This window comes from Ctenocephalides felis, unplaced genomic scaffold, assembly GCF_003426905.1.
Source record: "Ctenocephalides felis isolate EL2017-DRISC unplaced genomic scaffold, ASM342690v1 CF-g0.4_SCAFFOLD_01665, whole genome shotgun sequence".
Classification (NCBI taxonomy): domain Eukaryota; kingdom Metazoa; phylum Arthropoda; class Insecta; order Siphonaptera; family Pulicidae; genus Ctenocephalides; species Ctenocephalides felis.
This window is the reverse complement of record NW_020537819.1, coordinates 21,759-32,645: the sequence shown is the minus strand read 5'-3', so window position 1 is coordinate 32,645 and position 10,887 is coordinate 21,759. Positions and strand designations below refer to the sequence as shown.

The following is a 10,887-nucleotide window of genomic DNA, read 5'->3' as shown; positions in this document are numbered from 1 at the left end:
TATAGCTCAGTTGGTAGAACGGTGGACTGTAATATGTAGAGTGCCGACATCCATAGGTCGCTGTTTCAAATCCGCGCGAAGGATTGAATTCTTCAACATTACATAATATTTTGCATGTTACGAAACGTTCGATAGCTCAGTTGGTAGAGTGGTCGACTGTAGTATGTAGAGTGCCGAAATCCATAGGTCGCTGGTTCAAATCGGGCTCGAAGGATTGTTTTTAATATTACACAATTTTTTACATATTACGAAACATTACCATTGATTTCGTAATATCAACCCTTCGATAGCTCAGTTGGTAGAGCGGAGGACTGAGTGCCGTCTTTCATAGGTTATGGTTCAAATCCGCCTCGAAGGATTGTTTTTAATATCACATAATTTTTTACACATTACGAAACATTGATTTGGTAAGATCAACCCTTCGATAGCTCAGTTGGTAGAGCGGTGGACTGTAGTATGTAGAGTGCCGACATCCATAGGTCGCTGGTTCAAATCCGGCTCGAAGGATTATGTTTTTAATATCACATAATTTTTTACATATTACGAAACATTGATTTTGTAATTTCTACCCTTCGATAGCTCAGTTGGTAGAGCGGTGGACTGTAGTATGTAAATTGCCGACATCCATAGGTCGCTGGTTCAAATCCGGCTCGAAGGATTATGTTTTTAATATCACATAATTTTTTACATATTACGAAACATTGATTTGGTAATTTCTACCCTTCGATAACTCAGTTGGTAGAGCGGTGGACTGTAGTATGTAGATTGCCGACATCCATAGGTCGCTGGTTCAAATCCGGCTCGAAGGATTATATTTTTAATATCACATAATTTTTCACAATTACGAAACATTGATTTGCTGATTTCCACCCTTCGATAGCTCAGTTGGTAGAGTGGTGGACTGTAGTATCTAGAGTGCCGACATCCATAGGTCGCTGGTTCAACGAAACATTGATTTGGTAATTTCTGCCCTTCGATAGCTCAGTTTGTAGAGCGGTGGACTGTAGTATGTAGAGTGCCGACATCCATAGGTGGTGGTTCAAATTCGGCTCGAAGGATTTTATTTTTAATATCACATAATTTTTTACAGAGTACAAAACATTTTCTTCTGCGTGTGCATTAATCCATTCGATAGCTCAGTTGGTAAAGCGGTGAACTGTACAGTGTGTGAGGCTGACATACATAAGTCGCTGGTTCAAAACCGGCTCGCAGGATTGTATTTTTAATATCACATAATTTTTTAAATATTACGAAACATTGATTTGGTAACTTCATCCCTTCGATAGGTCAGTTAGTAGAGCGGTGGACTTTAGTATGTAGATTGCCGACATCCATAGGTCGCTGGTTCAAATCTGACTCGAAGGATTTTGTTTCTAATATCACATAATTTTTTACATATTACGAAACATTGATTTGCTAATTTCAACCCTTCGATAGCTCAGTTGGTGGAGCGGTGGACTGTAGTATGTTGAATGCCGACATCCATAAGTCGCTGGTTCAAATTCGGCTCGAAGGATTATGTTTTTAATATCACATAATTTTTTACATATTACGAAACATTGATTTGCAGATTTCAACACTTCTGTAGCTCAGTTGGTGGAGCGGAGGACTGTAGTATGTAGAGTGCTGACATCCACAGGTCGATGGTTCAAATCCGGGTAGAGTGCCGACATCCATAGGTCGCTGGTTCAAATCCGGCTCCAAGGATTATGTATTTAATATCACATAATTTTTTACATATTACGAATCATTGATTCGTTAATTGAAACGTTTGATAGCTCAGTTGGTAGAGTGGTCGACTGTAGTATGTAGAGTGCCGAAATCCATAGGTCGCTGGTTCAAATCCGGCTCGTAGGTTTATATTTTTAATATCACATAATTTTTTATATATTACAAAACATTGATTTGGTAATATCAACCTTCGATAGCTCAGTTGGTAGAGCGGTGGACTGTAGTATGTAGAGTGCCGACATCCGTAGGTCGCTGGTTCAAATCGAGCTCGAAGAACTACTTTTTTTAATATCACATAATTTTTTACATATTGCGAAACATTGATTTGGTAAGATCAACCCTTTGATAGCTCAGTTGGTAGAGCGGTGGACTGTAGTATGTAGAGTGCCGACATCCATAGGTCGCTGGTTCGAATCCGGCTCGAAGGATTATGTTTTTAATATCACATAATTTTTTACGTATTACGAAACATTGATTTTGTAATTTCTACCCTTCGATAGCTCAGTTGGTAGAGCGGTGGACTGTAGTATGTAAATTGCCGACATCCATAGGTCGCTGGTTCAAATCCGGCTCGAAGGATTATGTTTTTGATATCACATAATTTTTTACATATTACGAAACATTGATTTGGTAATTTCTACCCTTTGATAGCTCAGTTGGTAGAGCGGTGGACTGTAGTATGTAAATTGCCGACATCCATAGGTCGCTGATTCAAATCCGGCTCGGAGGATTGTATTTTTTATATCACATAATTTTTCACAAATTACGAAACATTGATTTGCTGATTTCCACCCTTCGATAGCTCAGTTGGTAGAGCGGTGGACTGTAGTATGTACAGTGCCGACATCCATAGGTCGCTGGTTCAAATCCGGCTCGAAGGATTATGTTTTTAATATCACATAATTTTTTACATATTACGGAGTTGGTAGAGTGGTGGACTGTAGTATCTAGAGTGCCGACATCCATAGGTCGCTGGTTCAACGAAACATTGATTTGGTAAATTCAACCCTTCGATAGCTCAGTTGGTAGAGCGGTGGACTGTAGTATGTACAGTGCCGACACCCATAGGTCGCTGGTTCAAATCCGGCTCGAAGGATTATGTTTTTAATATCACATAATTTTTTACATATTACGAAACATTGATTTTGTAATTTGTACCTTTCGATAGCTCAGTTGGTAGAGCGGTGGACTGTAGTATGTAAATTGCCGACATCCATAGGTCGCTGGTTCAAATCCGGCTCGAAGGATTATGTTTTTAATATCACATAATTTTTTACATATTACGAAACATTGATTTGGTAATTTCTGCCCTTCGATAGCTCAGTTGGTAGAGCGGTGGACTGTAGTATGTAGATTGCCGACATCCATAGGTCGCTGGTTCAAATCCGGCTCGAAGGATTATATTTTTAATATCACATAATTTTTCACAAATTACGAAACATTGATTTGCTGATTTCCACCCTTCGATAGCTCAGTTGGTAGAGTGGTGGACTGTAGTATCTAGAGTGCCGACATCCATAGGTTGCTGGTTCAACGAAACATTGATTTGGTTAATTCAACCCTTCGATAGCTCAGTTGGTAGAGCGGTGGACTGTAGTATGTAAATTGCCGACATCCATAGGTCGCTGGTTCAAATCCGGCTCGAAGGATTATGTTTTTAATATCACATAATTTTTTACATATTACGAAACATTGATTTGGTAATTTCTACCCTTCGATAGCTCAGTTGGTAGAGCGGTGGACTGTAGTATGTAGATTGCCGACATCCATAGGTCGCTGGTTCAAATCCGGCTCGAAGGATTATATTTTTAATATCACATAATTTTTCACAAATTACGAAACATTGATTTGCTGATTTCCACCCTTCGATAGCTCAGTTGGTAGAGTGGTGGACTGTAGTATCTAGAGTGCCGACATCCATAGGTCGCTGGTTCAACGAAACATTGATTTGGTAAATTCAACCCTTCGATAGCTCAGTTGGTAGAGCGGTGGACTGTAGTATGTACAGTGCCGACATCCATAGGTCGCTGGTTCAAATCCGGCTCGAAGGATTATGTTTTTAATATCACATAATTTTTTACATATTACGAAACATTGATTTGGTAATTTCTACCCTTCGATAGCTCAGTTGGTAGAGCGGTGGACTGTAGTATGTAGATTGCCGACATCCATAGGTCGCTGGTTCAAATCCGGGTCGAAGGATTATATTTTTAATATAACATAATTTTTCACATATTACGAAACATTGATTTGCTGATTTCCACCCTTCGATAGCTCAGTTGGTAGAGTGGTGGACTGTGGTATCTAGAGTGCCGACATCCATAGGTCGCTGGTTCAACGAAACATTGATTTGGTAATTTCTACCCTTCGATAGCTCAGTTGGTAGAGCGGTGGACTGTAGTATGTAAATTGCCGACATCCATAGGTCGCTGGTTCAAATCCGGCTCGAAGGATTATATTTTTAATATCACATAATTTTTCACAGATTACGAAACATTGATTTGCTAATTTCTACCCTTTGATAGCTCAGTTGGTGAGGTGGTGGACTGTAGTATGTAGAGTGCCGACATCCATAGGTCGCTGGTTCAAATCGGGCTCGGAGGATTATGTTTTTAATATCACATAATTTTTTTACATACTACGAAACATTGATTTGGTAATTTCAGCCCTTCGATAGCTCAGTTGGTAGATCGGTGGACTGTAGTATGCAGAGTGCCGAATTCCATAGGTCGCTGGTTCAAATCGGGCTCGAAGGATCATGATTTTTAATATCACATAATATTTTACATATTACGAAGCATTGATTTGCAGAATTCAACATTTCTGTAGCTCAGTTGGTAGAGCGGAGGACTGTAGTATTTAGAGCGCCGACATCCATAGGTCATTGGTTCAAATCCGGTTCGAAGGATTTTGTTTTCAATATCACATAATTTTAAACATACATATTACGTAACATTTATTTGCAACCTTCAACACTTCGATAGCTCAGTTGGTAGAGCGGAGGTCTATAGTATGTAGAGTGGCGACATCCATAGGTCGCTGGTTCAAATCTGGCTCGAAGGGTTATGTTTTTATGAAACATAATGAAGGATTATGTTGATTATGAAACATTGATTTGGTAATTTCAACCCTTCAATAGGTCAGTTGGTAGAGCGGTGGACTGTAGTATGTAGAGTGCCGACATCCATAGGTTGGTGGTTCAAATTCGGCTCGAAGGATTTTATTTTTAATATCATATAATTTTTTACAGAGTACAAAACATTTTCTTCTGCGTGTGCATTAAACCATTCGATAGCTCAGTTGGTAAAGCGGTGAACTGTACAGTGTGTGAGGCTGACATCCATAAGTCGCTGGTTCAAAACCGGCTCGTTGGATTGTATTTTTAATATCACATAATTTTTTAAATATTACGAAACATTGATTTGGTAATTTCCACCCTTCGATAGCTCAGTTGGTGGGGTGGTGGACTGTAGTATTTAGAGTGCCGACATCCATAGGTCGCTGGTTCAAATCCGGCTCGAAGGATTTTGTTTTCAATATCACATAATTTTTTACATATTACGAAACATTTATTTGCAAATTTCAACACTTCGATAGCTCAGTTGGTAGACCGGAGGACTGTAGTATGTATAGTGCCGACATCCATAGGTCGCTGGCTCAAATCCGGCTCGAAGAATTATGTTTTTAATATCACATAATTTTTTACATATTACGAAACATTGATTTGCAGATTTCAACACTTCTGTAGCTCAGTTGGTAGAGCGGAGGACTGTAGTGTGTAGAGTGCTGACATCCATAGGTCGATGGTTCAAATCCGGGTAGAGTGCCGACATCCGTAGGTCGCTGGTTCAAATCCGGCTCGTAGGTTTATATTTTTAATATCACATTTAAACTGTAGTATGTAGAGTGCCAAAATCCATAGGTCGCTGATTCAAATCCGGCTCGGAGGATTATGATTTTTAATATCGAAGCAGGTCCGTCAGCTGAGTTAAACTCCAACTTGATTCAGGGAAGAAGTTGGAGTTTTTTTCATTTCCATTTCACACCGTAGTGTCTGAGATGAGCTAATTTTCAATTGGTAACATTTTTTTATCTATATGTTCAAGTGAAAATGGACATCACGCTGTCCGATGTCAGATTGCCAGAGCAGGGGATAAATATATATATATATATATATATATATATATATATATATATACGTATATTTAATGAAAACCCTCTTAATAAATTTGCCATTCTAGTGAATAAGTGGTTAAGTCGAATTTCGGCAAAAATGTTCTAAATCGCGGTATTAACTATTTCTCTGAATGATTTTTAAATTGATAAACTTCTGGTTAGGAGTAAAAGTTAATGAAGCACTTTATATAAAATTTAAATCATTAATTTCTAATACTCGATATTACGCGAAATCAAGCTTTGAAAAATAGTGAAAACTGACTTAACCACTTATTCAATGACAGGAATATGCATGTGCGTAACAGTAATTAATTAGAATATATTGATTTGTTTCAGGTTGTTGAAGAAGACATGAAATGAGTAAGTTAATTATTTAAATAATATTTTTTTAAACTCCATATATATGTTTTTAAAACGCTTTCTATAATGGAAATTGCAAAATGTCGTAAACTTCAATACAATGAACTGATTGCTTATTTTACAAATAAAAATATAAATCGTTCATTTGCACATAAAATCGAAATTTTTCATCAAATTTAGGAAGTGTTGTTCTTATACTTGTATATAAATATTCATTTTAAAATCATTTCACATTAAATTACTGCGATACTTTGATAATTCAGTTGGTAGAACGGTAGACTGTAGATTCTACAGTCGGCACTCTACAGTGTTTAATGTAAGGTGCCGACATCTATATATCGCTGGTTCAAATTCTGCTCGAATGATTGCATCACATAATTTATTACCAACTGCAAAACATTATTTCGAGTTTGCTTCTGCTTGGCAAGCAGCAGTTTGATAGCTCAGTTGGAAGAGCCGTGGATTGCATTATGTAGAGTGCCGACATCCATGCTCGAAGGATTGTATTTTTAATATCAGATATTTTCTTTATTATCATATATGGACCTACGGAATTCAACTTTGGGGTACTGCTAAAAAGAGCAATTTAATCATAATACAAGGTGCACAAAACAAATTCCTGCGGCAAATATTTGACCTCTTTATTATGCGAAAGTTGCAGATTCTTAGAAATCTGTTCATTTGGAATTATTTTATCAGCAAATACAATAATGTTTTATAAGTCTTTGTGAAGTGTTAATATCTAATTATGATTTGTTAATCAACTAAATACACTATACTAAATACTGATTCATATCGACTAATAATTTACTCGTAATACTTCTTTATGACAATTGTGCCGACAAGTGTAGAATGAGAAAAGGATTTTTTGGCTTGTTATATTTGTACTAAAATTTGGTTCTCGTTTGAAGATGAAACAATTGATTGTTTATATTTTTTAAAAACATATTTCAATAAACAAAATATAAGTTATTAACTGAATTTGTTTCTTTCCTTGAATATATAATTTCATACGAGCCGATTATATGTAAAGTGTTTAACATAGAAGTTAATACATAATTATATATAAATATATATAAATACTCATATTCTCTATGTGATATATTAATTAATATGTTCTTATTTTAGAAAAATAATAATGTTAATATGTCAATATAACAACTGCAGTAACTAAAATAATGCCTAGTAAAAGTTTCATTGATAATACCGGTATTAAATGATTTAAAAAACATTTTACTTGTATTGACGTAATGAAGAATTGATGAACTTTTTGGTAAGGCATGTGTAGCGGTTTCGAAGATACGGAGAAAAAAATAAAAAAAAATTATTTGGCGGTCAAAAATGATCATTAGACATATGCCAATAAAATTATCAAAGATTATGTTTTTAATATCACATAATTTTTTACATATTACCCTTCGGTAGCTCAGTTGGTAGTGCGGTGGACTGTAGTATGTAGAGTGCCGAAATCCATAGGTCGTTGGTTCAAATCCGGTTCGAAGGATTTTGTTTTCAATATCACATAATTTTTAACATATTACGAAATATTTATTTGCAAATTTCAACACTTCGATAGCTCAGTTGGTAGAGCAGAGGTCTGTAGTATGCAGAGTGGCGACAACCATAGGTTGCTGGTTCAAATCGTCTCGAAGGATTATGTTTTCATGAAACATAATAAAGGATTATGTTGATTATGAAACATTGATTTGGCAACTTCAACCCTTCAATAGGTCAGTTGTTAGAGCGGTAGACTGTAGTATGTAGAGTGCCGACATCCATAGGTCGCTCGTTCAAATTCGGTTCGAAGAATTTTGTTTTCAATATCACATATTACGAAACATTGATTTGCAAACTTCAACACTTCGATAGCTCAGTTGGTAGAGTGGAGGACTGTAATATGTAGAGCGCCGACATCCATAGGTCGCTGGTTCAAAACCGGCTCGTGGGATTGTGTTTTTAATATCACATAATTTTTTTAAATATTACGAAACATTGATTTTGTAATTTCTACCCTTCTATAGCTCAGTTGGTAGAACGGTGGACTGTAATATGTAGAGTGCCGACATCCATAGGTCGCTGGTTCAAATCCGGCTCGAAGGATTATGTTTTTAATATCACATAATTGTTTATATATTACGAAACATTGATTTGCAAACTTCAACACTTTGATAGCTCAGCTGGTAGAGCAGAGGTCTGTAGTATGTAGAGTGGCGACAACCATAGGTTGCTGGTTCAAATCTGGCTCGAAGGATTACGTTTTTATGAAACATAATAAAGGATTATGTTGATTATGAAACATTGATTTGGCAACTTCAACCCTTCAGTAGGTCAGTTGGTAGAGCGGTGGACTGTAGTATGTAGAGTGCCGGCATCCATAGGTCGCTCGTTCAAATCCGGTTCGAAGAATTTTTTTTTCAATATCACATATTTTTTACATATTACGAAACATTGATTTCGTAATTTGAACCCTTCGATAGCTCAGTTGGTAGAGCGGTGGACTGTAGTATGTAGAGTGCCGACATCCATAGGTCGTTGGTTCAAATCCGGCTCGAAGGATTATGTTTTTAATATCACATAATTTTTTACATATTACGAAACATTGATTTGGTAGCTGCTACCCTTCGGTAGGTCAGTTGGTAGAGCGGTGGACTGTAGTATGTAGAGTGCCGACATCCATAGGTCGCTGGTTCAAATCCGGCTCGAAGGATTATGTTTTTAATATCACATATTTTTTTACATATTACGAAACATTGATTTGGCAAATTCAACCCTTCGATAGCTCAGTTGGTAGAGCGGTGGACTGTAGTATGTGGAGTGCCGATTTGGTAATGTAACGTACCAATGTTTATCCGTTTGACGGCGACGCGGCGCTTACGCGCTTCGATATTTCGTCTATATGCAGTTAAATCAGTACGATTGCTTTGGAAAAAAGTTCAAAATTTCCAAGATATGTCAAAATAATGAAAACATTTTTTATTAAAAAAAAATTTTTTTCAAAAAAAAGTAATTTTTTGTCAAATTTATAGTTTCTCAAAAATCTAATTTTTTGGAAGTAATTTTTTCCAACAATGTCAATCTTTTTAAAAAATAATAATAATTTCTGGTACTGGAAGTTCCAGCAATTTGCCTTAAGGCACGAACTTACAATGACGAGCACAGCCCGCTTCTGATGGCTAGGCCAAACGTAAATATTACGGGCACAGCCCGTGTAGGATAATCGGGTCAGAAGCAAATATTACGCATTAAAGGCGTGGCCCGTTACGTTGATCACAATTATTATAAAATATTTATATAATTCAAACTATAAAATACAAAAACAAAACTGTACACTGTGTGGAAAGTAGGAACGCGGCGCCAGCTGTACAACTTTGGCCCAACATTTACGAATCAAAATAAGTTAAGGTAAGTTAAGGGGTTAAACACTCACAACCGACGAAGTTTAATAGTTTTATAGCCTGCAATATTTGTTTTATGAAAATGTTATATTTTATGAAATTTTGGAATTCACATTTAATACGCCTGTAAGCATTATAATAATAGATGCTTGGCATTCTCCTATTTCTAATTGAGATATAGAAAATGTTTAAGTTGAATTTTATTCTATTATCAACTTCTTGTAGGGCAAGTTATAGTAATCGCAAAAAAAATTGAAAATGAAATTTTTTGCATATATTTACGTTTCAAAAGTTACAGAACATTTGAAGTATGTGTTTGTGTATGTATGTTTGGATGCAATTTATCGTCCACGATTTCGGGCGCACGGATTTTTGAATGATTCAAAAAATCTTTGCTTGCTGTTGATGGAAAGACGTGCTGCGTCCCGTAAAGCATTTTTAAAATAAAATTTTATTTTTGGTCAACTTTCTCCTATTAATGAATTATAATGTATTCTTTTATTGTTGCATTTATTTTTGAAATGAGTTTTTTTTATTTGTATTTTTATATTAATAGGTGTGTAAAACAGGCTGATTAAGTAATAATTTAACGTTCACTTTCTGCTCTCTTACAAGTAATATTAACACTATTAAAAACCATACAACTCTTCATATTGCAGAACCACCTAATAATATATTTTTAACGCACAATTCAAAATTATTAATAAATGATAATGTTTAGTTATTTTTTCTAAAAATACTAAAATTTGTTTACAAATTTCTGTAAAAAAAAAATCAAGGTAAAAATTTAAAAAGCAAATTAATTATTATTATTAATTTGTATTTTTTAATATTCTATACAATTCGATATTATTTTGTAATATATTCATATATACGTTTAATTAAAATATTGATAATTACAGTTATAACTGGAATACAACTTTTTTGCATGAGTTAATAAATTAAAGATTTAAGAGTATAAAATGCAGTAAAGTACTAGTAGCTATATTTTACAGCCAATTTACAATTTCAATTATTAATAATTAAAAGTGACTTTTAAAAAATCGTTTACTTATAAGCTTGGACAAAAAAACTGGAAAGTAACAAATTTAAAAGTAAAGATTTGTTTCATTCTTTTTTATTTGTAAGACTATTCGATATAAGTTTATAATTATCAGTAATGCGTGTAACCTATAGTGATACATCGATGTGTAATAATTAAAATAATTATCTAAATATCTAATTA

The 10,887-nt window shown here is 35.2% G+C and overlaps 10 non-coding genes across 10 annotated transcripts; all 10 read left to right on the top strand.

Annotated features, from left to right (window-relative positions):
* Nucleotides 1-418: 418 nt before the first annotated feature.
* Nucleotides 419-507, top strand: Trnay-gua. Its single transcript is given in 2 exon segments — nt 419-455; nt 472-507. It is a non-coding gene; the product is annotated as a tRNA-Tyr (tRNA).
* A 62-nt stretch (nt 508-569) lies between these two features.
* On the top strand, nt 570-658 carry Trnay-gua. The gene is given in 2 exon segments: nt 570-606; nt 623-658. It is a non-coding gene; the product is annotated as a tRNA-Tyr (tRNA).
* Nucleotides 659-2,221: 1,563 nt separating this feature from the next.
* On the top strand, nt 2,222-2,310 carry Trnay-gua. Its single transcript is given in 2 exon segments — nt 2,222-2,258; nt 2,275-2,310. It is a non-coding gene; the product is annotated as a tRNA-Tyr (tRNA).
* Nucleotides 2,311-2,523: 213 nt separating this feature from the next.
* Nucleotides 2,524-2,612, top strand: Trnay-gua. Its single transcript is given in 2 exon segments — nt 2,524-2,560; nt 2,577-2,612. It is a non-coding gene; the product is annotated as a tRNA-Tyr (tRNA).
* A 428-nt stretch (nt 2,613-3,040) lies between these two features.
* Trnay-gua lies at nt 3,041-3,129 on the top strand. Its single transcript is given in 2 exon segments — nt 3,041-3,077; nt 3,094-3,129. It is a non-coding gene; the product is annotated as a tRNA-Tyr (tRNA).
* Nucleotides 3,130-3,291: 162 nt separating this feature from the next.
* Trnay-gua lies at nt 3,292-3,380 on the top strand. Its single transcript is given in 2 exon segments — nt 3,292-3,328; nt 3,345-3,380. It is a non-coding gene; the product is annotated as a tRNA-Tyr (tRNA).
* Nucleotides 3,381-3,442: 62 nt separating this feature from the next.
* Trnay-gua lies at nt 3,443-3,531 on the top strand. The gene is given in 2 exon segments: nt 3,443-3,479; nt 3,496-3,531. It is a non-coding gene; the product is annotated as a tRNA-Tyr (tRNA).
* A 162-nt stretch (nt 3,532-3,693) lies between these two features.
* Nucleotides 3,694-3,782, top strand: Trnay-gua. The gene is given in 2 exon segments: nt 3,694-3,730; nt 3,747-3,782. It is a non-coding gene; the product is annotated as a tRNA-Tyr (tRNA).
* Nucleotides 3,783-4,095: 313 nt separating this feature from the next.
* Nucleotides 4,096-4,184, top strand: Trnay-gua. Its single transcript is given in 2 exon segments — nt 4,096-4,132; nt 4,149-4,184. It is a non-coding gene; the product is annotated as a tRNA-Tyr (tRNA).
* A 521-nt stretch (nt 4,185-4,705) lies between these two features.
* Nucleotides 4,706-4,794, top strand: Trnay-aua. The gene is given in 2 exon segments: nt 4,706-4,742; nt 4,759-4,794. It is a non-coding gene; the product is annotated as a tRNA-Tyr (tRNA).
* Nucleotides 4,795-10,887: the final 6,093 nt, after the last annotated feature.